This window comes from Pinus tabuliformis, chromosome 2_2 (genome assembly GCF_031772625.1).
Source record: "Pinus tabuliformis cultivar Carrire ecotype Pingquan chromosome 2_2, CPIR1, whole genome shotgun sequence".
Classification (NCBI taxonomy): domain Eukaryota; kingdom Viridiplantae; phylum Streptophyta; class Pinopsida; order Pinales; family Pinaceae; genus Pinus; species Pinus tabuliformis.
In genome coordinates, this window is record NC_142300.1 from 17,913,855 (window position 1) to 17,941,521 (window position 27,667).

At 39.6% G+C, this 27,667-nt stretch overlaps 2 pseudogenes; both read left to right on the plus strand.

The window, feature by feature from the left end:
- LOC149191323 (asparagine synthetase [glutamine-hydrolyzing] 1-like) overlaps positions 1 to 16,219 on the plus strand; it is a 49,242-nt pseudogene extending 33,023 nt beyond the window's left edge.
- A 2,144-nt stretch (positions 16,220 to 18,363) lies between these two features.
- On the plus strand, positions 18,364 to 27,367 carry LOC149191324 (asparagine synthetase [glutamine-hydrolyzing] 1-like; annotated as a pseudogene).
- The last annotated feature ends 300 nt before the right edge of the window (positions 27,368 to 27,667 follow it).

The window sequence follows — 27,667 nt, forward strand, 5'->3', positions numbered from 1 at the left end:
CATCCCATTATACAAGCTTATATTTGAAGAAGATCCACCTTCCATGTCCCAAGAAGAAATGGAGACGATAATAGACATTGCAAATTGGCATGCCTCACCAGGTGGCATATTCATCAGAGTGTTTGGTGGAGATAAGCCTTCGCATGTCTTAACAAGCTATGCCACTGACAAGTTGATAATGCAACAAGTATCTTACCACCTCGCTACAGGGTTGGCAACAATACTCCATAGGAATACGAAAGCACCATGACCCACACTTCCTTTGTGGATCAGAGTATACGAGATTAAGAACCTCAAAGATGAAAATGTCGAGGCTAAGGATATAGTGAAGTTCAAGTTCCGCACAAAGGACTTTAATCCGTATGATCCCCGTAGTATTTGCAAGGACCACTATATAGGAGTCTACTTTATGTGGATCAATGGGGCATTTCATTGGCCAGAGGAGGATCCTTGGAGGTACTGGCATAATTCCTTTAGACTCAATGATTCGGTAAGTATAGAAAGGACTTTGAAGACTACGCCATAAACAACAACAACTCCAGAAGCAACAACAATAGAAGGCAGCAATCCTATGCAGGACAACTAAAAGAGGAAGATTGATGACACTCAAGAGGGAGAGAAAAATTGCAAAATGATGGCGGATCCCATTATCGTGAAGGCATCTTTAGCAGCAGAAGAAAAGAGGGAGAAAAGGATGAAGAGTGCATAGCGAAGGAAGAGAGAAAACCAAAGGTTGCAAGAAGCAGAACTGAAGCTATAGGAGATAGAGAAGAAGTTGAAGGACGAATAGGAGTTGAGGAGGAGAGAACAAGAAGAGAAGAAGAATCAAGAAGAAGAATAAAGGCAAGGTGTAACGATGGTGGAAACAATGTCGATACAGGTTGAAGAGCCAGAACAATCAGCAGCTGATGAGGAAGGTGAACAGATGTAGGATCAGGAGATTTCTCAGCATATTAAGCAATTGATCCAAGTGACAGACATGGAGTTGGGATAGGAGTCGTAGCATGAACATGTTGACCTGATTCCGAGACCACCACAGGTCATCCCTTAGTCTCCACCACCTCCAGTAGCAGAGCCAACACTGAGCGAGCAAGGAGATGTTGTTATCCTTTATGATGATCTCGTCATGGATGTGTACAATCTATCATTCGATGAGTTGCATAAGAGGATTGTACAGGCGTGGAGGAATCACTTTCTGGATGATCACACATCACCTGCATTCATCAAAGAAAGGGTGATAGTGTCGAACACCAAGAAGCATCCAACTGCCATTGTCGAAGCCAGCTTGGCCTATGCAGGAGCAACAAGCTCAAATGTTCAGTATCTGACGGCCGAGAATGAGCAACTGGAAAAGAACTTGTAGGCTACCAGGAAAGAGACAGAACAACTTTGAACAATAGCACATAATGCAGTTTCCGCATTGGGGGAGATGAGGACAACAATACTTGCTGAAGTATCAACACTTGGAGAAACCATGCAGAAGCTCTATGATGGATTTTTCACCATGCATAAAGAATTTGTGGGTGTGCATGTCCTACAACAGCGGAGCAAAGAGTTTGTTAAAACTCTAAAAAACATACATGCTACCATTGCCTATGTACAAGAGTGAACAATGCGGTACAAAGGGGCCCCACTTGACTTAGTGAAGAAGATGAAACCACATGCCAAGCTATAGAAAGCAAAGGTTCGAATGTTGATTCAGAACAATGAGAAGCTCACCTCATTCATTGGCAGCATACAAGCATCATATGTGTGGTTGTATAGTAGTTTGGATGTCTTGGTGAGAACACACCAGATCCCATCAATTGATTCCCTCACCAATGCTAAACCCAAGAACCAAGTCTAGCAGGAGGTCGAAGAGTACTTGGAGCAGCTAAGATAAGAAGCCACCAGGGAATACTTGGAGCTGAACACACACAACATGTAGAAGTTCATCGGTGGTCCTGCCAAGGTCAAGACAATGCTTCTCATGCTTCAAAATGAGTTGGATATAGGTTCCAAGACGGTGTACCTAGATGCCATGGAGGTTAGAATCTACTTCCAGAAAGACACAGTTAAGCAGTTTGGGGACACCATCACACAGTACCAAGCTTGGCACCAATATGTGACCGAGAAGTAGCAAGTGGAGTTTGTTGAGCTGGACTTCCCCCAAACTTCAGAATCATAGTGTTGTGTCTTGTTAGGCTATCTCTACCCTATTTTGTGTTATATGGGTACGAGTGGAAAATGTAATATTGTTTGTAATTAGGTTGTAAGTGAAATTCCAAGTGTGAATATTGGAATATAAAAATCACCTTGTAATGTAATGTGTCATTTAGTGAAGAAGTTGAAGAGTCACAAGGGTAGTCCAAAGGTCAAAAAGGGGAGTTGAAGATTCACCCCCTCTTGTTATAAATATAACCTCATAACTCATGTACCTGGCTTTTGGGAGCCAAACGTTTGGCTAGGCTTAGGCTTAGGAAGAGCATGGGAGTATTGTGAAGAGCCTTGGCTTCTTCATAGCATAGAGAAAGTATAATTCTTTGGAGGAGCAGGTGTTGTTGACTATAATGTTCCACTATTGGGGCTAGTGGTTGTCAATGGTGTATGTATGGATGGAACTTTCACTTATAATATTAAAATCAAATCTGTAGAATTTCCCACTATAGATCAACAGATTATGCAATATACTAAAGCAAAATACAAGTTCTACAACAAGCTTGCGGAAGCTTAATCGAATATGAGCAAGATCAAATAGAACACATATAACTTAGAATGATAAATCAATCACCCATGAATACAGAAGAATACTCTGGGGAAAGCCTCAGCTAAAAACCCCGATCTCTATATTATCATACAAGTGGAAATATGTTCAGATTACAAAAAGAATTAGCTTACAAGCTATCCTGCTCTCTCTGCAATCAAACAATACAGCTCACATATTGAATAGACACAAGATATGCCTTCCCTCAGCCCTCCAAGCCTCCTATTTCCTTGCACAATTTTCCTCGGGGTCCAGTGATGCCACCTGTGTGAATTGGCCTCATCACACACTCACTAAACTAAAGAAGTAACTGCACAATCTCCAAGGAATGAATTCCTTCTACATGCAAGAGATATTCATAATGGAATATTCCTACAACTGATAGTACATTGTCCCTCCATCTGATCACAACTGGGTCTCTGACTGAACTGACATGCATGAGTTATTTATGATAGAATATTCAGTTATCTGAAGTGCAGCAGTTACATGCATGCATGCATTAACTAGCTGAACTCACAATTAGTTCAACAAACTATTTGAACTAATCTAACTGGAATTAACTCAGTTAACTGAGCTAACTAATTACAACTCATCCTTATCTCTTTAACTAAGGGATAAATTCCTCAATCAATGGGATAACTGTTGCATGTCCTCACATAGACTTCATGTTTGATTTTCTACAACTAATTAACTCAAGATGAATTAATTAATTATTTTACAAATAGTTGCTAAGATCAAATTCGAATTTTACTTCTCTATTTTAGTTCAGGGACTAACTAAAACAGGAAGGTATCCTGAAATGCTATTTATAGCAGTGTTATTTTTAGCACTTCTATATTTAGCATTTCTTGTTGCTATTTTCAACACTCTCTCTCAACAAGAAAGGGATTATCAGTAACTCCAATCCTGTCTCTGTGGAACTCGAACTTGCATTTTGACAATGCCTTCGTAAAAATATCTGCATCCTGTTCCGCGGTCAAAACATACAGCAACAACATCATCCTCTTGACCACACAGTCTCGAAGATGGTGATACCGGATATCAATGTGCTTGGACCTGTCATGAAAAACTGGATTCTCGGAGAGTTTTATACAACTCTGATTATCACAGTAGATCACAGTTGGATCCATCCTCTGACCAAAAAATCCCACTAGAATCTTCCACATCCAAATGGCCTCACATGCAGCCTGACTAGCAGCCATGTATTCAGTCTCTGCTGAGCTAAGTGCAACTAACCTCTGTTTCTTGCTGTACCAGGAAACTGCAGCTGAACCAAGGTTGAAGATTCCTCCAGAAGTGCTCTTCTAGTCTGGTGGACTCCCTGCCCAATCCGCATCTGTGAAGCTCTGAAGCTTCACTCCCTCTGTTCGTCTGTACCACAATCCATACTGAGATGTGCCTCTTAGGTATCTCAGCACATGCTTCGTTGCCTTCCAAAATAGCTTGGTAGGATGAACCATAGCTTGACTCAGTTGGTTCACCGCAAAGCATAAGTCTGGCCGTGAGTTCACCAGATACATAAGTGAACCCACAAGTTGGCGAGAAACAATAGCAGCTACTACCTCACCTGAAGTAGCATCCTCCTTCCTCTAATTCCCATCTAGAGGAGTCTGCATGGGCATGCACTTGTTGAGCATCTCACTAACAGTCACTGTTAACATGGCATCAAAGAGAGTTGCATCAAAGGAAACCACTAAGATCGGTATTTGGGAAGCAATTGAGTAGAAATTAGTTGATTTACTAGTATATGTTGATACTCAGTTGTTTATTGAGAAGGGAACAACACTGACATGGCAACAGATCAAAGATACTTTTGCAAAGGACTTTGATGCAAATTTGGAGGACCGACAGGTCTATCTTAGTATCGGACAGTTAGGGTTATACAAGGTTGCATGCAGTACCCTGCCTTCACATGTGCATACATCATCAGCTCGATTGTCTCATATACAAATGAACAGACTATGACATTGAGCAGTACCAACAGGCATAAGATTGCCACCTTTATGGAAGAATACTTTCAGCAGATGTATCATTTTCCCGAGTGGGTGAAGCACATGGACTCACTCTTCTATGCCACCCACAACTATGTGAACACAAGAGACATTTTCAAGCGTTAGGTGAAAGATCCATTGAAGTTTAAACGGACACCGACCCATGTGTACAAGACAAAGTACCTTAGGAAGGCTTACCAGTTCTTGATCATCTTTGCTTGTAGAATATATGGTAAAGAGAGCACATAAACCTTTCTTGAATGGTGGACAATCTTATTGGACCAGTTGGTAAGTGATGGGAGGCCATTGAATTGGTCAAATATGTTGGCTCAATAATTGAAGTCCCATGTAGCACAACCTCAGAATCTGCCCAAGGATAAGAGAGAAAGGTTTTATATGTCTACATACTTACTAGATGCAATCTGTGCACAACAACAGTTCCCTGGCATGAACTGGATATGGACACCACGAGATACTATCGTGAACATCTATTGCAAGTTTCTTTCCAACTACAATTATCGTGGAGTGATGGCAAGGCTAACTGACCACTTTATCATCCCATTATACAAGCTTATATTTGAAGAAGATCCACTTTGCATATCCCGAGAAGAAATGGAGACGATAATAGACATTGCAAATTGGTATGCCTCACCGGGTGGCATCTTCATTAGAGTGTTTGGTGGAGATAAGCCTTCCCATGTCTTACCAAGCTATGCCACTAACAAGTTGATAATGCAACAAGTATCTTACCACCTCGCTACATGGTTGTCAGCAACACTCCATAGGAATAAGAAAGCACCATGGCCCACACTTCCTTTGCGGATCAGATTATATGAGATTAAGAACCTCAAAGATGCAATGTCGAGGCTAAGGATATAGTGAAGTTCGAGTTCGACACCAAGGACTTTAATCCCTATGATCCCCGTAGTATTTGCAAGGACCACTATACAAGAGTCTACTTTATGTGGATCAATGGGGCATTTCATTGGCCAGAGGAGGATCCTTGGAGGTATTGCCATAATTCCTCTAGACTCAATGATTTGGTAAATATAGAAAGGACTTTGAAGACTAAGCCATAAACAACAACAACTCTGGAAGCAACAACAACAGAAGGCAACAATCCTATGCAGGACAACGAAAAGAGGAAGATTGATGACACTCAAGAGGGAGAGAAAAGTTGCAAAATGATGGCAGATCACATTATCACAAAGGCATCTTTAGCAGCAGAAGCAAAGAGGGAGAAAAGGATGAAGAGTGAATAATGGAGGAAGAGAGAAAAGCAAAGGTTGCAGGAAGAAAAACTGAAGCTATAGGAGACAAAGAAGAAGCTGAAGGACGAATAGGAGTTGGGGAGGAGAGAACAAGAAGAGAAGAAGAATCAAGAAGAAGAACAAAGGCAAGGTGTAATGACGGAGGAAACAATGTCGATACAGGTTGAAGAGCCGGAACAATCAGCAGCTGAGGAGGAAGGTGAACAGATGTAGGATCAGGAGCTTTCTCAGCATATTGAGCAATTGATTCAAGTGATAGACATGGAGTTGGGATAGGAGTCGTAGCATGAAGATGTTGACCTGATGCCGAGACCACCATAGGTCATCCCTCAGTCTCCACCACCTCCAATAGTAGAGCCAACACCGAGCGAGCAAGGAGATGTTGTTCTCCTTTATGATGATCTCGTCATGGATGTGTACAATCTACCATTCAATGACTTCCATAAGAGGATTGTATAGGCGTGCAAGAATCACTTTCTGGATGATCACACATCACCTACATTCATCAAAGAAAGGGTGATAGTGTCGAACACCAGGAAGCATCCAACTGCCATTGTCGAAGCTAGCTTGGCCTATGCAGGAGCAACAAGCTCAAATGTTCAGTATCTGACGGCCGAGAATGAGCTACTGCAAAAGAACTCACATGCTACCAGGAAAGAGGCAAAACAACTCCGAACAATAGCGCATAATGCAGTTTCCGCATTGGGGGAGATGAGGACAACAATACTTGCTGAATTATTAACACTTGGAGAAACCATGCAGAAGCTCTATGATGGATTTGTCACCATGCATAAAGAATTTGTTGGTGTGCATGTCCTACAACAACGAAGCAAAGAGTTTGTTAAAACTCTAAAAAACATACATGCTACCATTGCCTATGTACGAGAGTGAACAATGTGGTACAAAGGGGCCCTACTTGACTTAGTGAAGAAGATGAAGCCACAGGCAAAGCTATAGAAAGCAAAGGTTCGAATGTTGATTCAGAACAATGAGAAGCTCACCTCAATCATCGGCAGCATACAAGCATCATATGTGTGATTGTATAGTAGTTTGGATGTCTTGGTGAGTGTTATCACCCCAAGAAACTCACCTAGGTTGTAAATCAGTGATGCTCAGGAACATTACAAATTCAACAATTATGGTTGGATAAGATGATGGATAAATGGAGATATGCTGCACATTTAAGCCAGATAACCACTCCTACTATGACTATCCCCAGACATGGGTGAAGACCCCCAAACTACAAGGCTTTCAACTACCAACTACTCACAGTTTAAGGTAAAGGTGATGATGGAGAAGACTAATTACACCAGCAGATACACAGGACCCTGTGATGGCCAGCTGCAACCAGTTAGAAGATCTGTAGAACTATTGTTTAATACACAGACAGGATGACAGCTCCCTGATGTTAAACAACAACAATCTGCAAGCAATTTTAATGAACCACTAAATTATAATACAGAGGTGGGATGACAGCCCCTCTGATATTAAACATTCACAGCACATCAAATAAATGCCAGCAGGCACAGCCTAGAACAAGAAAGAGAAGTGGAAAGTGAGCAGGTGACAGCAAAAGAAGCTTGTATTAGTTGAAAATCAAGACCAGAAGCTACAGGTCTCATAGTATTTACAGTCTCCAGAAGTTAAAGGCAACAACAAAACTATCATTCATCAAACACTCATCCCTCCCACTACATCGGTTTTTTCAGTATATATGGTGTCTCATTACACAATCTCCCTGTTAGCTATGCGTGGAGGAGCCCATAAATGGCCACCAACCACATTTACATTCAGAAATGGGGCTGCTGATACAACTCTGGCTGTGTTGTAAATGGATTTGACCCTCTCTGGTGCTCTGCGGTCCTGCTTGGGCAGGTGGCGTGAAATACAAATGAAACCATAACCATTGAATGCTCTGAACTCCCCAGAGGTGTCCTGCTTCCTCCTCGGCCATACTGCTGATTAATTTCTGCTGCTGATCATTAAAAACGGCTCCATTATGACTGTGCTACTTTAAAACAGTGAAACGCTGCCCAAACTGTTCATTCCCGCCCATCATTGCTTCAATTTTGGCTTTGAAAAGGTTCAGGCATGGTTTATTTACTATCGGGTCCGCCTCTCGGGTCGCAATACATATTTAAACAGGCCAATCCTTTGTTTTTTAATATTTGAGAAATACACGCAAAACTGCTGCAAAATCATGAAAAATGGCTTTGGCGGATTTGAATCATATATATATTTTGTTTCTGAACCCTTTCTGAACCCTTTCGGACCCGAAAACCCATCGCAATCGGCACTTGCCCAAGCCTCCTTTGTATTTTCTTTTTACATTGAAAATACACAAAAAACATTGAAAACGCGACGGGAGCGGACTTGAAATTTTATAAAATGGAGCGTTGTACATCCATCGGGTCCCGCCCATCCCATCGCAACATAACTTATGTTAAAGCCCCGCCCCTTTAATATCGCCGATAGTGATACGCCGATGCGATATCGGCGATCGCTGCGGACCTGATAATCTATCAGAAATAACTTATAACGCCATCGGGTCCAGCTTATCAGGTCGGAAATATATATATGCGCGAAAGGCCCTGCCCTCTTTGAAAGCGCCGATGCGATATCGGCGATCGCTCATCGGCGATGTCTTGTGCCCCAATCCTTGGTGAAGCGCCGATAGCGATATTGTTGCGGACCCGAACATCTTATCAAAAGGAATTAATAACGCCATCGGGTCCGGCCCATCGGCGATCGCTCATATATATGCAAAAGGCCATGCTCCATTGGAAACGCCGATAGCGATACGCCGATGCGATATCAGCGATCGCTCATCGCACAATAATAAAGCCCCTATTGTAAGTCCTCCATTGCGATACGCCGATGCGATATCGGCGATCGCTCATCGGCGATGTCTCATGTCGCTGCTGCTACCTCCCCCGACTTGCGATATGCCGACGCGATCTGGACCGTTGATCAGCCAGATCCAACGGCTGATATGAATTCAGACCTTTAAGCCTGCGATTTTGATTTTTGCATGGTTTTGGAGTGTTTTTGCCTCCCGATAATGTATTTCCGCCCTCCCAAGGGCTTTTCCTTTGCAACCATTTCGATCGGTGGAGGCCTTAAGAGGATTTTGAAGGCTTTTGGGGCACTTTGTATCCATTTTTGGGCATCCTTCTGTGCGCAAACAACCCAATCAGGACTACATTTGATCCTCAAATGTTGGATTATGTAGCAGAGCTAACACTGGCTCCTTCTGGGGATGAGATCCTCCCTGTGAGGTCTCAAGAACCTGCAGACCAATGCCTTCATACAAAAACAGCTATAAAAACACTTGCCTAGTGTCCATTGGGCATGGAGTCAACTAAGCATACAACATAAAACTGTAAAAGAACTTAATTACAAACATAAAAGCCTGAAAACTTAAACTTCAAAATTTGCCCATTTGCAGGGCAACCAAACTGTTTCTCCTGCTCTCAGCCCGGTTCATCATAGATCAGCAGGACTGGATTGATTTGATCCTCTACCTCAAAGAGTTTAGGACATTTGAGCTTGACAGGTAGGTAGGGATCAAATTTCACTCCCTTTCTGTGTATTTTCCTCCTTGGATGTTCTTCATGGGAGCCTTTGTATACCAGCTGAATATTCGTTTCTGGTGTATACTTGTCTGTGTTATCTGTGGTCTGCACAACTAATATGAATGGTGAACCACAGTGTTCTTGTGCAGGGGACACAAAGACATCATCTGCTCCAGCATCTTTCATAGAACAATCCTCATCCAAGGAGGAGTCCCATGACTGCGCATTTTCTTCCTCTGTTAACTGATAAGCTGCCTCTTCAGTCTGTGTGGAGGCCATCTGAGAAGGTTTCATAATATCAAGACTAAGATGATCAGCTTCAGCCTCGATCATTGAACTATTTCCTGCCTCAGTGTTTAAGGGGCAACTGAGAGGGATTTTCACTTGAGCAGACAGAGAAGCAAAAGATGATGGGGAGCTTTCCTCCCCCTTTTTAATCACTGAACTGGGGACAATAGCAGGCTGGAAAATTTGCAGATCTGCATAGCCATGGAGAGGTGTGCTGACTTCGGGCTCAAATTGCTGGAAGGGGCAGGTGCTTGCTGCAAGCTGCCACTGCTGGTCAACTTGTTGTTCTGCAGCTACAACAAATTGTCGAGCAGCGCTCTTGGCCAATGCCTCTTCATAGGCAGCTCTGGTTAGGAAAGGAGCACCTTCCAAACCAGAGACCTCCTCCTCCTCAGGATACACTTCTTTCATGACTATATTCTGTAAAAGGGGCCTCTCCCCTTTATCTTCATTTGTATCTCTTTTTCTCTCCAAGATCTGCATATGCTCATTGGCTTCTCTATACTGATTTGGAGCTGAAAAAGAAATGGAACAATGAGCTCCTGCTTCTACAAAATGCTGCTAAGCTTTTAACTTGGAAACTTTAGAGGCCAAAAACTCAATCATCATGGCTAACTCTTCAATCTCATGCTCTGAGGATGATGAGAGACCACCCTTATGAAATTTCCCAGACTAAGTATGATCATAGAGTAGATCTTCCTTATCTCCCCAGTGCTTTAAAAACACATCATCTAGGGCCTCAATGTCTGCAATAGTCTTAGGGGGTAATTCATTGAACCATTTTCTAGCGTCCCCATCTAGGCTTTGGACAAAAACCCTCATCCATACATCCTCTTCATAGATATCCAGGTTATCAGCAAAGTTATAAAAGGATTCGAGGTGCTCCTCAGCTGATACTCCTTCTGTACCAGTAAACTTTGGCATGTATTCCTGATAATCGCCTGCAGGCATGGCATTTAGAGGAACAAGAAAGACCAGAGGTCTATACCTAGCAGCAATGATTCTTTCTATTTTTGTGGGAGCTTGCTGGCTTGCCATGACTGAGGTATATGAAAGAATACTGGTAGACTGAGAGGAATTAATCAATGAAAAGCATGACAGAAACAGAGGAATACGAAGGACAGCATGGAAATCTTCTTTCAACTGAGGTCCGAAAGGGAACTGAATGGGTAAGGAGCTAAATGAATCTATGAAGGTGACATTCACTAACAGAGACACATGGAAATTTTAAGGCTTACCTAACCCTGATGCTCCCTACTGCAAAATTTTCTTCTACTGAACGATCTTCTCAGGATCAGGCAATGATTCAGCTAATATTCTGAAGATATCTTCATGCATGTTTCAGCAGCTGCGCCAGAACTTCAATGTGGATTCGCCAAAGGATGGCCTTCCTCCAATGGAGTCGCCAGACAGATGATTACAACCAAAATCTGTGCTCAAACCTTGTCTGTCATCAAAGCTTGAAGCTGTGTCGTCTCCCAGGGAAGCTGAGCTTTGATTCTCTTCTCCCCGGCAACGGCGCCAATTAATGTTATCACCCCAAGAAACTCACCTAGGTTGTAAATCAGTGATGCTCAGGAACATTACAAATTCAACAATTATGGTTGGATAAGATGATGGATAAATGGAGATATGCTGCACATTTAAGCCAGATAACCACTCCTACTATGACTATCCCCAGACATGGGTGAAGACCCCCAAACTACAAGGCTTTCAACTACCAACTACTCACAGTTTAAGGTAAAGGTGATGATGGAGAAGACTAATTACACCAGCAGATACACAGGACCCTGTGATGGCCAGCTGCAACCAGTTAGAAGATCTGTAGAACTATTGTTTAATATACAGACAGGATGATAGCTCCCTGATGTTAAACAACAGCAATCTGCAAGCAATTTTAATGAACCACTAAATTATAATACAGAGGTGGGATGACAGCCCCTCTGATATTAAACATTCACAACACATCAAATAAATGCCAGCAGGCACAGCCTAGAACAAGAAAGAGAAGTGGAAAGTGAGCAGGTGACAGCAAAAGAAGCTTGTATTAGTTGAAAATCAAGACCAGAAGCTGCAGGTCTCATAGTATTTACAGTCTCCAGAAGTTAAAGGCAACAACAAAACTATCATTCATCAAACACTCATCCCTCCCACTACATCGGTTTTTTCAGTATATATGGTGTCTCATTACACAATCTCCCTGTTAGCTATGCGTGGAGCCCATAAATGGCCACCAACCACATTTACATTCAGAAATGGGGCTGCTGATACAACTCTGGCTGTGTTGTAAATGGATTTGACCCTCTCTGGTGCTCTGCGGTCCTGCTTGGGCAGGTGGCGGGAAATACAAATGAAACCATAACCATTGAATGCTCTGAACTCCCCAGAGGTGTCGTGCTTCCTCCTCGGCCATACTGCTGATTAATTTCTGCTGCTGATCATTAAAAACGGCTCCATTATGACTGTGCTACTTTAAAACAGTGAAACGCTGCCCAAACTGCTCATTCCCGCCCATCATTGCTTTAATTTTTGCTTTGAAAAGGTTCAGGCATGGTTTATTTACTATCGGGTCCACCTATCGAGTCGCAATACATATTTAAACAGGCCAATCCTTTGTTTTTTAATATTTGAGAAATACACGCAAAACTGCTGCAAAACCATGAAAAATGGCTTTGGCGGATTTGAATCACATATATATTTTGTTTCTGAACCCTTTCGGATCCGAAAACCCATCGCAATCGGCACTTTCCCAAGGCCTCCTTTGTATTTTCTTTATACATTGAAAATACACAAAAAACATTGAAAACGTGACGGGCGCGGACTTGAAATTTTATAAAATGGAGCGTTGTACATCCATTGGGTCCGGCCCATCGCATCGCAACATAACTTATGTTAAATCCCCGCCCCTTTGAAATCGCCGATAGCGATACGCCGATGCGATATCGGCGATCGCTGCGGACCCGATAATATATCAGAAATAACTTATAACGCCATCGGGTCCGGCTTATCAGGTCGGAAATATATATATGCGCGAAAGGCCCTGCCCTCTTTGAAAGCGCCGATGCGATATCGGTGATCGCTCATCGGCGATGTCTTGTGCCCCAATCCTTGGTGAAGCGCCGATAGCGATATTGCTGCAGACCCGAACATCTTATCAAAAGGAATTAATAACGCCATCGGGTCTGGCCCATTGGCGATCGCTCATATATATGCAAAAGGCCATGCTCCATTGGAAATGCCGATAGTGATACGCCGATGCGATATCAGCGATCGCTCATCACACAATAATAAAGCCCCTATTGTAAGTCCTCCATTGCGATACGCCGATGCGATATCAGTGATCGCTCATCGGCGATGTCTCATGTCGCTGCCGCTGCCTCCCCCGACTTGCGATATGCCGATGTGATCTGGACCGTTGATCAGCCAAATCCAACGGCTGATATGAATTCGGACCTTTAAGCCTGCGATTTTGATTTTTTCATGGTTTTGGAGTGTTTTTGCCTCCCGATAATGTATTTCCGCCCTCCCAAGGGCTTTTCCTTTGCAACCATTTCGATCGCTGGAGGCCTTAAGAGGATTTTGAAGGCTTTTGGGGCACTTTGTATCTGTTTTTGGGCATCCTTTTGTGCACAAACAACCCAATTAGGACTACATTTGATCCTCAAATGTTGGATTATGTAGCAGAGCTAACATTGAGAACACACCAGATCCCATAAATCGATTCCCTCACCGATGCTAAACCCAAGAACCACGTCTGGCAGGAGGTCAAAAAGTACTTGGAGCAGTTAAGATAAGAAGCCACCAGGGAATACTTGGAGCTGAATACACACAACATGTAGAAGTTCATCGGTGGTCCTGCCAAGGTCAAGACAATGCTTCTCATGCTTCAAAACGAGTTGGATATAGGTTCCAAGACGGTGTACCTAGATGCCATGGAGGTTAGAGTCTACTTCCAGAAAGACACAGTTAAGCAGTTTGGGGACACTATCACACAGTACCAAGCTTGGTACCAATATGTGACCGAGAAGTAGCAAGTCGATTTTGTTGAGCTGGACTTCCCCCAAACTTCAGAATCATAGTGTTATGTCTTGTTAGGCTATCTCTACCCTATTTTGTCTTATATGGGTACGAGTGGAAAATGTAATATTGTTTGTAATTAGGTTGTAAGTGAAATTCCAAGTGCGAATATTGGAATATAAAAATCACCATGTAATGTAATGTGTCATTTAGTGAAGAAGTTGAAGAGTCACGAGGGTAGTCCAAAGGTCAAAAAGGGGAGTTGAAGAGTCACAAGGGTAGTCCATCAAAAAGGAGACTTGTTATAAATATAACCTCATAACTCATGTACCTGGCTTTTGGGAGCCAAACTTTTGGCTATGCTTAGGCTTAGGAAGAGCTTGGGAGTATTGTGAAAAGCCTTGGGTTCTTCATAGCATAGAGCGAGTATACTTCTTTGGAGGAGCAGGTGTTGTTGACTATAATGTTCCACTATTGGGGCTAGTGGTTGTCAATGGTGTATGTATGGATGGAACTTTCACTTATAATAATAAAATCAAATTTGTAGAATTTCCCACTATAGATCAACAGATTATGCAATATACTAAAGCAAAATACAAGTTCTACAACAAGCTTGCGGAAGCTTAATCGAATATGAGCAAGATCAAATTGAACACATATAACTTAGAATGAGAAATCAATCACCCATGAATACATAAGAATACTCTAGGGAAAGCCTCAGCTAAAAACCTCGATCTCTATATTATCATACAAGTGGAAATATGTTCAGATTACAAAAAGAATAAGCTTACAAGCTATCTTGCTCTCTCTGCAATCAAACAATACAGCTCACAGATTGAATAGACACAAGATATGCCTTCCCTCAACCCTCCAAGCCTCCTATTTCCTTGCGCAGTTTTCCTTGGGGTCCAGTGATGCCACCTGTGTGAATTGACCTCATCACACACTCACTAAACTAAAGAAGTAACTGCGTAATCTCCAAGGAATGAATTCCTTTTGCATGCAAGAGATATTCACAATGGAATATTCCTGCAACTAATAGTGCATTGTCCCTCCATATGATCGCAACTGGGTCTCTGACTGAACTGACATGCATGAGTTGTTTATGAGAGAATATTCAGTTATCTGAAGTGCAACAGTTACATGCATGCATGCATTAACTAACTGAACTCACAATTAGTTCAACAAACTATTTGAACTAATCTAACTGGACTTAACTCAGTTAACTGAGCTAACTAATTACAACTCATCCTTATCTCTTTAACTAAGGGATAAATTCCTCAATCAATGGGATAACTGTTGCATGTCCTCACATAGACTTCATGTTTGATTTTCTACAACTAATTAACTCAAGATGAATTAATTAATTATTTTACAAACAGCTGCTAAGATCAAATTCGAATTTTACTTCTCTATTTTAGTTCAAGGACTAACTAAAATAGGAAGGTATCCCGAAATGCTATTTATAGTAGTGCTATTTTTAGCACTTCTATATTTAGCATTTCTTGTTGCTATTTTCAACAAGATCCAACACGCTTTCATGCATATGTTGTTAATATAGTAGGACTATTCTTGTTATATTGTAAATGTATGTTATTTAACTTACGCATCTTCTTATGAACTAATTTGTTTGAATTTGTACGAATCATGTTGAATGTGTGTGGTTGGATTAACTCATCACTTTAATTTATGGACTATTCTGCATTTTATCTAGTGATGTCATTTCGCTCATGTGTTACTTTCACGATGCATACTATTATAGGCTTCCAAGGGGTGCACTTCCTTTTCCCTTCGTGTGTTGAAACCTTCATGCATCACACTTAACTATCCGCGGGGTCACACACTTGCTCTCACCCAAAGATATCATACTTTCCTCTATGTGTTTCTGCGGTCAAGGGACAACATTACCACGCATTGTTGGGACTCCTACTCCAAACAGTGTGAGGTCTAGTTGGGACTTCATATCGGGGAGATCCCCTTAATGTTGGCGGGTCCAGCACCGTCAACAGATACCCATCTCTGTGTGTGAATTTGAGACTAAATGGAAGTTTTTCTTTTAATGTATTGAACATTTTCTTGTGTTTGAGGTGATCGTAACATGATGGTATAGGTGTAATCAAGGATGTTATATACCACGTCGAAACATACGACGTGACAACTATCAGAGAGAGCATGCCCATGTTCTTAATGTCCCTTAAAATCAAGACTCTAGGAGTGAAGATTGTTCTTTCTAGAGAAGGATCAGATGAGATATTTGGGGCCTATTTGTGTTTCCACAAGGCTCCTAACAAAGAAGAATTCCATTAGGAAACCTGTCGTAAGGTGGCTAACTAGCAGCTCTATTTTCATGGATTGTAGATCATATAATCTTCTAATATAGGGACTATTGATTTCATCATCTATTTGGGAGGCTACTTGGTCGTTGTTCTTGCCAATGTTAAAGTTGGCCTTGTAATTGTGGTACTTTATAGACACAAGAATTTCTTGAATGATATCATAAATTAATTAAACCATTGAAATCCGGTAATGTTTCAATGGACGAATATGATGATTATTATCTTGCAGATATCCATGTCATTGGAAATATTATTGATGCACATCATGAGGCCTCATACCATATCTATGGAAACATTTTAGATCATATATGTACTGAAGCATTGATCAATACCCTCATTCAACTAGAGTTCTGGGCATTCTCATATTGTGCATCGATTCTCCAAGTTTGTTCGCCAACTCTACTTATTTGAAGGACATGTTTGTCCATGGCTATGGGTTTTGATAGAAATCCATTTTAAATAGATAAATTAGTATTAAGCCAAAACCAGAGCTTCGAAGGAGAACTTTTTTTTAGTAAGAAAATAAAAATAACAATGGTTTCTAGTAGTGTTCTAAATTAAAATTAAAATAATAATGAATGATGGTAGTGAAATGAAATAGTATGTAAATTTATGAGAGGGATGTATTTAACACCCATAGAATTAGAACCAGTAACCAATCTCAAGGAGTGTCTTAACAATACACCTATTCATCATCAATCCAAAATCCCATAAAGTTCATTTAAACAATTTTAATGTTTCATATTTTTTCAAATATTAAATACATTTATACATTCACAAATATATTTTAAATGACAAAAGTTACAATCTCTTGAAAATTTACGTTTTAAAACAATGTATAATTTTTTTATGTACAAATTCAAAGAAAATAAAAAACACCATAATTTATTAACAATTTAAAATAATTGTCACCTCATTGATAGTTATGATAATGGAAGTTGTGTATTAAAATACGCAAAAATAAATTTCTTTATTATCGGGTATGGTGTATATTAAAATAGGCAAAGATAGTTATTAATAAGGTAGGCATGTTTATTTTGGAAAAGGGGCTTCCAAAATTTTAATTTTGTTATTAACAATTATGCGGCGGATGGTTGGGATTTAACCTCCATGAAAGATTCTAGAATATTCATAGCAGTATACACAAATCAATGGTTGAGATTTGTCTTCAAAGTATTAAGGCTCTTTTTACCTTTTTAATTAAATTGATTAATTAAAATGAATGCAATATAAAAATGTGATATGGAGTGACTTATGATTTTTTAGACATGTGGTATGGATAAGCCATGGTATTGTAATAAAGTGAGATGTGAAATGATATAATTGTTTTGATGCTTATTAGTCCCTGCGAAGGTCAGGCTCAAGTTACTGTGGAATAAATGGCATTCATTTCACTTAGCTTTTCTATGTACATTTTGTGTTGAATTTGGTCTCAACTATTTCTAAAGTTAAAATTATCAAAATTTATCTCCAAGATTTGAATATTTTTACAATATTCTAAATTTCAAGAATTTATTTGGTTAAAGTTAACAAAACAAATAGGACTTTAATAAAGCAGGGCTGGCCTGAAATGCCCCTAACAGATGTTTCTCATGGGCAACAAACAATCAACAAAAGCAACTGGAAACTATTGAGTAATTCCTTATTTGGAAAACATTCATTTTGGATGATTATTAGTAATTATAAAAAGTAGGGCTATAGTAATGAATTTGTTCTTAACCATTATTGATTTGCATTTCAATCATTTTCAATGGTGGGGACTAACACCGCCTTGAGCACTTAAGTGATCAAATGTTGGAGATGGAGGTAAGAAAGGTTAAAGTAGGTGATTTTCTATTAATATTAAATATGTGGAAGATGGTACATCAAAAAAACATGTTCACCTCTTTGAATTTTATAATCATCTAACATTGTTCTGCAATCAAGAGCTAGACATTTAACATGTGAAATAGTGCCCTTGATGCCTTCACATTTTCTTTTGCATTTCTTTATGTAGTATTTGAAGACATTGGATTTCATTTTCCAAACAATGGTGGTAACAAGTATGAATTGTAGAAATGGAAATGTGTGCATACACAAGGAGGAAGCATCACAACAATTTTTTTACACCAAAGTTAGGAGCGACAAAGAGATCACTCAGAGATGGAGGAGACAAATGATGTGAAGGAGAGTGTAAAGGGAAAAGAAAATAAGGGGTTGGTGGAAGACAACATTGACTCTCCCTTCAACCTTATCCATGCAAAGGGATGGTCGAGTTGGCAAGATGATGTGTAATAAAGCCCGCCTTTGCTCTTTTACATGATGTGATTTGGTAGGAAGAATTCCTCCCTTTGAAACCTTTCATATGTTACCCATCCAAGAGAGGTCATGGATCAGGATAAATGCAAAAATGCACTAGGTCATTTTCATTGGCGACGACTCGACATTTGTTTATCATGAGGCCCTAGTTGACCATTACAACTCCAATGAAATCGTTTCTGTAAAGAACATTAAAGAAGGATACTTTATTCAAATTTCTTGATAAGCAATTAGGGTCACTGTGTAATGTGCGAAAGGATGGAGAAGAGGTTGCATTAATTCATTTCCATGCAATGATGACAAGCATAGAGTTCCCTAAAATAGACATTCCCTCATGGATTCAAGAATTTAGAAGAGTAAGACCCTATCGGAGTGTCGAAACTTCTACTTTATTGTTTGAAACTATGTTCACCACCTATATATATATATATTTCATCGACGTTAATGATGACCCTTTCATACTCCTAGCATTACATAAACACATTTTGAAAGAGGAAAAAAATTAAAAATTTGGAAATGACCTTAAAAAAATCCATAGATAAATGGAATACGGGACACTAAAATAATATTCATTTTCAAAAAATAATATTTATAGATTATGTCTCACAAGTTTTTGCATACTATAAATACCCAAAACCTCTTATATATATGATTGGATTCTAACATCATTCAAGGTTAGAGTATCATTTGCATATATATATTTTTGGGCATTTAAGTGTATGAGTTTTTTTTTAAATGGTATAATCTATGTTAACTTAATTCTTAATTGGGAGTGAGTATAATGAATAGAATATTGGTTGTTATCCATCAATATTCACTAACCCATCATTTTTATTTAAGAAAATCATACTATTTAAAATGATTACTTTTTGTATGTATACATTTTTTTTTCATTTAAAATGTAACTTTTCTTTTGAAAATGGAAAAGATCTATTCTAATTGAATTTTTAATTGGTAGTAAGAAAAATAACTATCAGTTACTATTCACAAATACCCACTAACTCATTATATTATATTATTTAAGAAAACCATATTATTTAAAATCATCACTTGGGAATTAATATGTATGTAAATTTTCATTCTTACCAAGTATTTCTATCACTTGGTAATTAATATGTATGTAAATTTTCATTCTTACCAAGTATTTCTAATAATATGTATGTAAATTTTCATTCTTACCAAGTATTTCTAATTTCGAGTTGTTTTACTTTCAAGAAAGACAAATTTTTAATAAATAAATTTAAAAAAAAAAAATCCAATTTATTTTAAAACAAAATTAGCGAAGGAACAACTTTCCATATCGTCAACATTAAAATTATAATAATGAAATTAATCATTCTTTCAAATGAATTTTATGCCACCCCAGAGTTTTGTGTAACTTCCATCAATATCATGACTCCTAGTCGTTCTTTCTTGCCAATTCTAAGGAAGAAGTTGACATTTATTCTGGAGGGATGAGATATGCTATTATCAATTCCTTCTCTCTCCACAATAATAAATTTGGGTTTCTTTTTCCTTTCCTTCCTCGTTCTTTGGTTAGTTTATTTCATTAGTATGTATGTGATGTTACATGATCAAATGCAAAAAAAATCTTTGAAAATTATTTCAAGAGTATAAGGAGCATTAGTATTCAAATCCATGGAAGGTTGAACCTCTACTGGTTGGGACTTGTATCCTATTAATGAAAATTTTACAGTATGAGACCTACTGTTGTGAGAATGCAATAATGGTTTCTCAATGAAAAAGTCTAAAATCGGGGTAGAGATGATTTCGGGGTAAAAAAGTGTTGGTTGAAAATTCCTAAATATTTTGAAAAGAATTTTTTTTTGTGATTTTAACTTAGTTCCTTTTAGTCAAATTTCTAAAATTAACAAATTGGTTGCAGATGCGTTTTCAAGGTCTACATTGAATTTCAATGCAAGATGTAAAACAACATTCTCAACGATAATAATGGCCATTGTCGTAATGATAACTCTTATGTTTCTGAATTTTCTCTTCTGTTACACTTCGACTAAGGTATTTTCATCCATAGTCATCTTGACCATGTTCGGCTTGATCGACATCCATAGTGCCTATAATCTATGGAATGTGTTGAACAACTATTGCAAGAATTGTTTGGTTTGCATCGAAGATGAAATCTTTGCATGATGATTATGAACGTTTTGAGACTTTTCCCCCTGGGCATATATACTCTAGCAAACAAGGTAAATAAAGGTTACTTCTTAACACTGAAGTTATGTGAGCTAGTCATTTGAGTTCTGCAACAAATATAATAAAGTTTGTTTCAAACTCTTTTGTTGTTAATTGATTGTATTAGGAGATGGTATAGCCCACCTTGGTATTCAGAAAATCTTATACCGTCCAACCATATGGCCCTTTGGTTTTAAGAAGAGAATTTGAGAAGGTATAGTCATTTTCATCCTCGCGCTGCTTTCTCATATCAATTCTAACCTTGGTGTGTTCGCATAAAAAAAATATAGCACAATTTTTATCCATGTGAAAATAGTGATATGATATGTTTGAATGATTCGGGTAGTCATAAAATAGTTGATGACCGATGTTCCATTTGGAGTAAGCTTATCAGGAGGGCTTGATACATCCTTAGTTATGGTTGTTGCAGCTCACCATTTGGCTGCTACCAATGCTGCAAAACAGTGGGGAGAGAAACTACACTATTTCTGTGTTAGATTACAGGGCTCTTCATTAACCAACTTTGGGTGAACCCCTGTTTGGAAAACGGATATGTGTTGAAGCAACTCAGATGATCATTGACACTTAGTCCCTTATTAATATATTGAAAGATCATGAGTGTATAATTTTACACAAGTATATCAAATAGGAAAAAAATCCATGAAGAGGAATCATCTCATGTTAATATAATCACCATTGGAATAGTTGAAACAAACCTCTTTTATACTTTGTTTCTTTGTGTCTGAGTAGGGTTCTCTAGATTTAATGTTTGCAAAAGAGGTAGCAGAGTATCTTGGTAATTTTCATCATGAATTCCATTTCGTTGTGTAGGTATTTGCTTGGACATTGTTATAGCGGCTACAACCACCCTCCAAAATTTTGCATATGCTTTGATTTTGGAGCCTTTATTCTTAACTACAACAACTCATCTCGCACTAATCCAGGTATTTGTGCTTCGATTGAGACTTATCATTTTCATTTTATCTTGTGTTTTCTTGCTTAGTTGATTTTCTAACTCACAAGTTGATCTCCTAATTTGGTCCCACAACAGTTCTGGGTTTGCCCCAAGAAACTATGCAATCCTTTAGGGCAACCAACCTTGCTGACGGGAATTGCACAGTCCTGACTGCTAGTGATACTTGAGCTCAAAAAATGCGTAGTCAAGAGGAGGCAGCCCAACACTGAGCCCAAAAATTGTGCAACCCTCACTGAGCTCAGAAACTGTGTAGTGAACTGAGTCGAAAATTTGCCGAGTTCCTAGAACTGCGTTGTCTTTCCTGGTAGTGTGCATGACAAGTTTCCCCGAAAAGCAAAAAAACAAAAAGCATCCCTAAAAATAGGGATCTATTTTTAGTATCCTGAAGGAGGCACTTCCACTAAGTGTCACTTTTTATTTTTATTTTAAGCATGCATGTCATAAACCCTAATTTGTCCAAATCTATTTAATTGACACTACTAAAGCTCATTTGTACATTAGATCTTGGATCTCTAGCAATCCTGAGGAGATCAAAGAACCTTCGGTGTGATCGTCATCGCTTTTCCGGGTGAGTTTTTCTTTTGTCATCTTTTGCCACTTTTTCTATTTCTTTTGTTGTTTGGCTTGTGTGATTGTTGTTTCACTTGTTTCTCTGCACGGTTGCTTCTTTTTTAACTTGTAGAAGTGTTGTTTTAGGTTATAGATTTCCTTTCCCAAGTGTCGCATGAGTTTTCCTATTTTTGCACCAACAATCGTAATTGCAGAAACTCTCCTCAGATACTTCATTTTCCTTTTGTTTAATCAATTGTTGCACTTGATTCACATTCGTGAATCTACACTTAGTCAAATTTTCACTCAACTTCACACTATCTCTCAGATCTTCTTGTTTTCACACTTCCCTTGGGCAGATCTAGGTTTCCCTTGCCTCGATATCACTTTGCACAACTTGCACTGCGCAATCTGGAGGCTCAAGCCACAATATTGGCCTTTGGAATTACGCAGAGTATAGCCTAAGCTAGCTCCAACTGTAGACTACGCAATTCCAAGAGCCAACCTCCTAGCTCGACAAATGAGACTGTGCAATGTGCAGTCTCTCCCAGGCCTTTTCTCAAGATGAACTGCGCATTATGTAGTTCCAATCATCAGGATTCCACCTTGACTGCTAGGATTTCATATTGCGTAGTTCCCACATTCATCCTTTCACCCCTGTTAATAAAAAATGCGCAATCCCTCACATCTAGTACCTGGCTTGCTGCTTGAACTTTCCTTGAAGTTGTTTTGGTTTTAAACTAACATCTTCTCTCCATGAGTGTCCTCTTTGTCCCACGGGTATAACAGTTGTTGAGCATCTCACTAACAGTAACTGTTAACATGGCATCAAAGAGAGTTGCATCAGAGGAAACCATTGAGATCAATATTTGGGAAGCAATTGAGTAGAAATTAGTTGATTTACTAGTATATGTTGATACTCAGTTGTTTATTGAGAAGGGAACAACACTGACATGGCAACAGATCAAAGATACTTTTGCAAAGGGCTTTGATGCAAATTTGGAGGACCGGCAGGTCTATCTTAGTATCTGACAGTTAGGGTTATACAAGGTTGCATGCAGGTACCCTGCCTTCGCATGTGCGTACATCATCAGCTTAATTGTCTCATATACGAATGAACAAACTATGACATTGAGCGGTACCAATGGGCATAAGATTGCCACCTTCAAGGAAGAATACTTTCAACAGATGTATCATTTTCCCGAGCGGGTGAAGCACATGGACTCACTCTTCTATGCCACCCACAACTATGTGAACACAAGAGACATTTTCAAGCATCGGGTGAAAGAGCCATTGAGGTTTAAACGGACACCCACCCATGTGTACAAGAAAAGTCCCTTAGGAAGGCTTACTAGTTCTTAATCATCTTTGCTTGTAGAATATATGGTAAAGAGAGCACATAAACCTTTCTTGAAGGGTGGACAGTCTTATTGGACCAGTTGGTAAGTGATGGGAGGCCATTCAACTGGTCAAATATGTTGGTTCAATAATTGAAGTCCCATGTATCACAACCTCAGAATCTTCCCAAGGATGAGAGAGAAAGGTTTTATATGTCTGCATACTTACTAGATGCAATCTGTGCACAACAACAGTTCCCTGGCATGAACTAGATATGGACACCACGAGATACTATCTTGAACATCTATTGCAAGTTTCTTTCCAACTACAGTTATCGAGGAGTGATGGCAAGTCTAACTGACCACTTTATCATCCCATTATACAAGCTTATATTTGAAGAAGATCCACCTTGCATGTCCCGAGAAGTAATGGAGACGATACTAGACATTGCAAATTGGTATGCCTCACCAGGTGGCATCTTCATCAGAGTGTTTGGTGGAGATAAGCCTTCACATGTCTTACCAAGCTATGCCACTGACAAGTTGATAATTCAACAAGTATCTTACCACCTCGCTACAGGGTTGTCAACAACACTCCATAGGAACAAGAAAGCACCATGGCCCACACTTCCTTTGCGAATCAGATTATACGAGATTAAGAACCTCAAAGATGCAAATGTCGAGGCTAAGGATATAGTGAAGTTTGAGTTCGGCACCAAGGACTTTAATCCGTATGATCCCCATAGTATTTTCAAGGACCACTATACAAGAGTCTAATTTATGTGGGTCAATGGGGCATTTCATTGGCCAGAGGAGGATCCTTGGAGGTATTGCCATAATTCCTCTAGACTCAATGATTCGGTAAGTATAGAAAGGACTTTGAAGACTATGCCATAAACAACAACAACTCCGGAAGAAACAACAACAGAAGGCAGCAATCCTATACAGGACAACGAAAAGAGGAAGATTGATGACACTCAAGAGGGAGAGAAAAGTTGCAAAATGATGGCAGATCCCATTGTCGCGAAGGCATCTTTAGCAGCAGAAGCAAAGAGGGAGCAAAGGATGAAGAGTGCAGAGCAGAGGAAGAGAGAAAAGCAAAGGTTTTAGGAAGCAGAACTGAAGCTATAGGAGGCAAAGAAGAAGCTGAAGGACGAATAGGAGTTGAGGAGGAGAGAACAAGAAGAGAAGCAGAATCAAAAAGAAGAACAAAGGCAAGGCGTAATGTCGGAGGAAACAATGTCGATACAGGTTGAAGAGCCAAAACAATCAGCAGCTGAGGGGGAAGGTGAACAAATGTAGGATTGGGAGCTTTCTCAGCATATTGAGCAATTGATCCAAGTGATAGACATGGAGTTGGGATAGGAGTCGTAGCATGAAGATGTTGACCTGATGCCGAGACCACCACAGGTCATCCCTCAGTCTCCACCACCTCCAGTAACAGAGCCAACACTGAGCGAGCAAGGAGATGTTGTTCTCCTTTATGATTATCTCGTCATGGATGTGTACAATCTATTATTCGATGAGTTCCAAAAGAGGATGGTACAGGCGTGGAGGAATCACTTTCCGGATGATCACACATCACCTACATTCATCAAAGAAAGGGTGATAGTGTCGAACACCAGGAAGCATCCAACTGCCATTGTCGAAGCCAGCTTGGCCTATGCAGCAGCAACAAGCTCAAATGTTCAGTATCTGACAGCCGAGAATGAGCAACTGGAAAAGAACTTGCAGGCTACCAAGAAAGAGGCAGAACAACTCCGAACAATAGCGCATAATGAAGTTTCCGCATTAGGGAGATGAGGACAACAATACTTGCTGAAGTATCAACACTTGGAGAAACCATGCAGAAGCTCTATGATGGATTTGTCACCATGCATAAAGAATTTGTTGGTGTGTTGTCCTACAACAGCGGAGCAAAGAGTTTGTTAAAACTCTAAAAAACATACATGCTACCATTGCCTATGTACAAGAGTGAACAATGCGGTACAAAGGGGCCGCACTTGACTTAGTGAAGAAGATGAAGCCACAAACAAAGCTATAGAAAGAAAAGGTTGGAATGTTGATTCGGAACAACGAGAAGCTCACCTCATTCATCGGCAGCATACAAGCATCATATGTGTGGTTGTGTAGTAGTTTGGATGTCTTGGTGAGAACACACCAAATCCCATCAATCGATTCCCTCACCGATGCTAAACCTAAGAACCATGTCTGGCAGGAGGTCAAAAAGTACTTGGAGCAGTTAAGATAAGAAGCCACCAGGGAATACTTGGAGCTGAACACACACAACATGTAGAAGTTCATTGGTGGTCCTACCAAGGTCAAGACAATGCTGCTCATGATTCAAAACAAGTTGGATATAGGTTCCAAGATGGTGTACCTAGATGCCATGGAGGTTAGAGTCTAATTCTAGAAAGACACAGTTAAGCAATTTGGGGACACCATCACACAGTACCAAGCTTGGCACAAATATGTGATCGAGAAGTAGCAAGTGGAGTTTGTTGAGATGGACTTCCCCCAAACTTCAAAATCATAGTGTTGTGCCTTGTTAGGCTATCTCTACCATATTTTGTCTTATATGGGTACGAGTGGAAAATGTAATATTGTTTGTAATTATGTTGTATGTGAAATTCCAAGTGTGGATATTGGAATATAAAAAATCACCTTGTAATGTAATGTGTCATTTAGTGAAGAAGTTGAAGAGTCACGAGGGTAGTCCAAAGGTCAAAAAGGGGAGTTGAAGAGTCACCCCCTCTTGTTATAAATAGAACCTCATAACTCATGTACCTGGCTTTTGGGAGCCAAACTTTTGGCTAGGCTTAGGCTTAGGAAGAGCTTAGGAGTATTGTGAAGAGCCTTGGCTTCTTCATAGCATAGAGCGAGTATACTTCTTTGGAGGAGCAGGTGTTGTTGACTATAATGTTCCATTATTGGGGCTAGTGGTTGTCAATGGTGTATGTATGGATGGAACTTTCACTTATAATAATAAAATCAAATCCAACACGCTTTCATGCATATGTTGTCAATATAGTAGGACTATTCTTGTTGTATTGTAAATGTATGTTATTTAACTTACACATCTTCTTATGAACTAATTTGTTTGAATTTGTACGAATCATGTTGAATCTGTGTTGTTGGATTAACTCATCACTTTAATTTATGGATTGTTCTGCATTTTAGCTTGTGATGTCATTTCGCTCGTGTGTTACTTTCACGATGCATACTATTACAAGCTTCCAAGGGGTGCGCTTCCTTTTCCCTTCGTGTGTTGGAACCTTCATGCATCGCACTTAACTATCCGCGGGGTCACACACTTGCTCTCACCCAAAGTTTTCCTCTATGCATTTCCGCAGTCAAGGCACAACATTACCACGCACTGTTGGGACTCCTACTCCAAACGGTGTGAGGTCTAGTTGGGACTTCATATCGGGGAGATCCCCTTAATGTTGGCGGGTCCAGTACCGTCAACAGATACCCATCTGTGTGTGTGAATTTGAGACTAAATGGAAGTTTTTCTTTTAATGTATTGAACATTTTCTTGTGTTTGAGGTGATTGTAACATGATGGTATAGATGTAATCAAGGATGTTATATACCACGTCGAAACATATGACGTGACAACTATCAGAGAGAGCATGCCCATGTTCTTAATGTCCTGTAAAATCAAGTCTCTAGGAGTGAAGATTGTTCTTTCTAGAGAAGGATCAGATGAGATATTTGAGGCCTATTTGTGTTTCCGCAAGGCTCCTAACAAAGAAGAATTCCATTAGGAAACCTGTCGTAAGGTGACTAACTAGCAGCTCTATTTTCATGGATTGTAGATCATATAATCTTCTGATTTAGGGACTATCGATTTCATCATCTGTTTGGGAGGCTACTTGGTCATTGTTCTTTCCAATGTTAAAGTTGGCCTTGTAATTGTGGTACTTTATAGACACTAGAATTTCTTGAATGATATCAAAAATTAATTAAACCATTGAAATCCAGTAATGTTTCAATGGACGAATATGATGATTATTATCTTGCAGATATCCATGTCATTGGTACAATTATTGATGCACATCATGAGGCCTCATACCATATCTATGGAAACATTC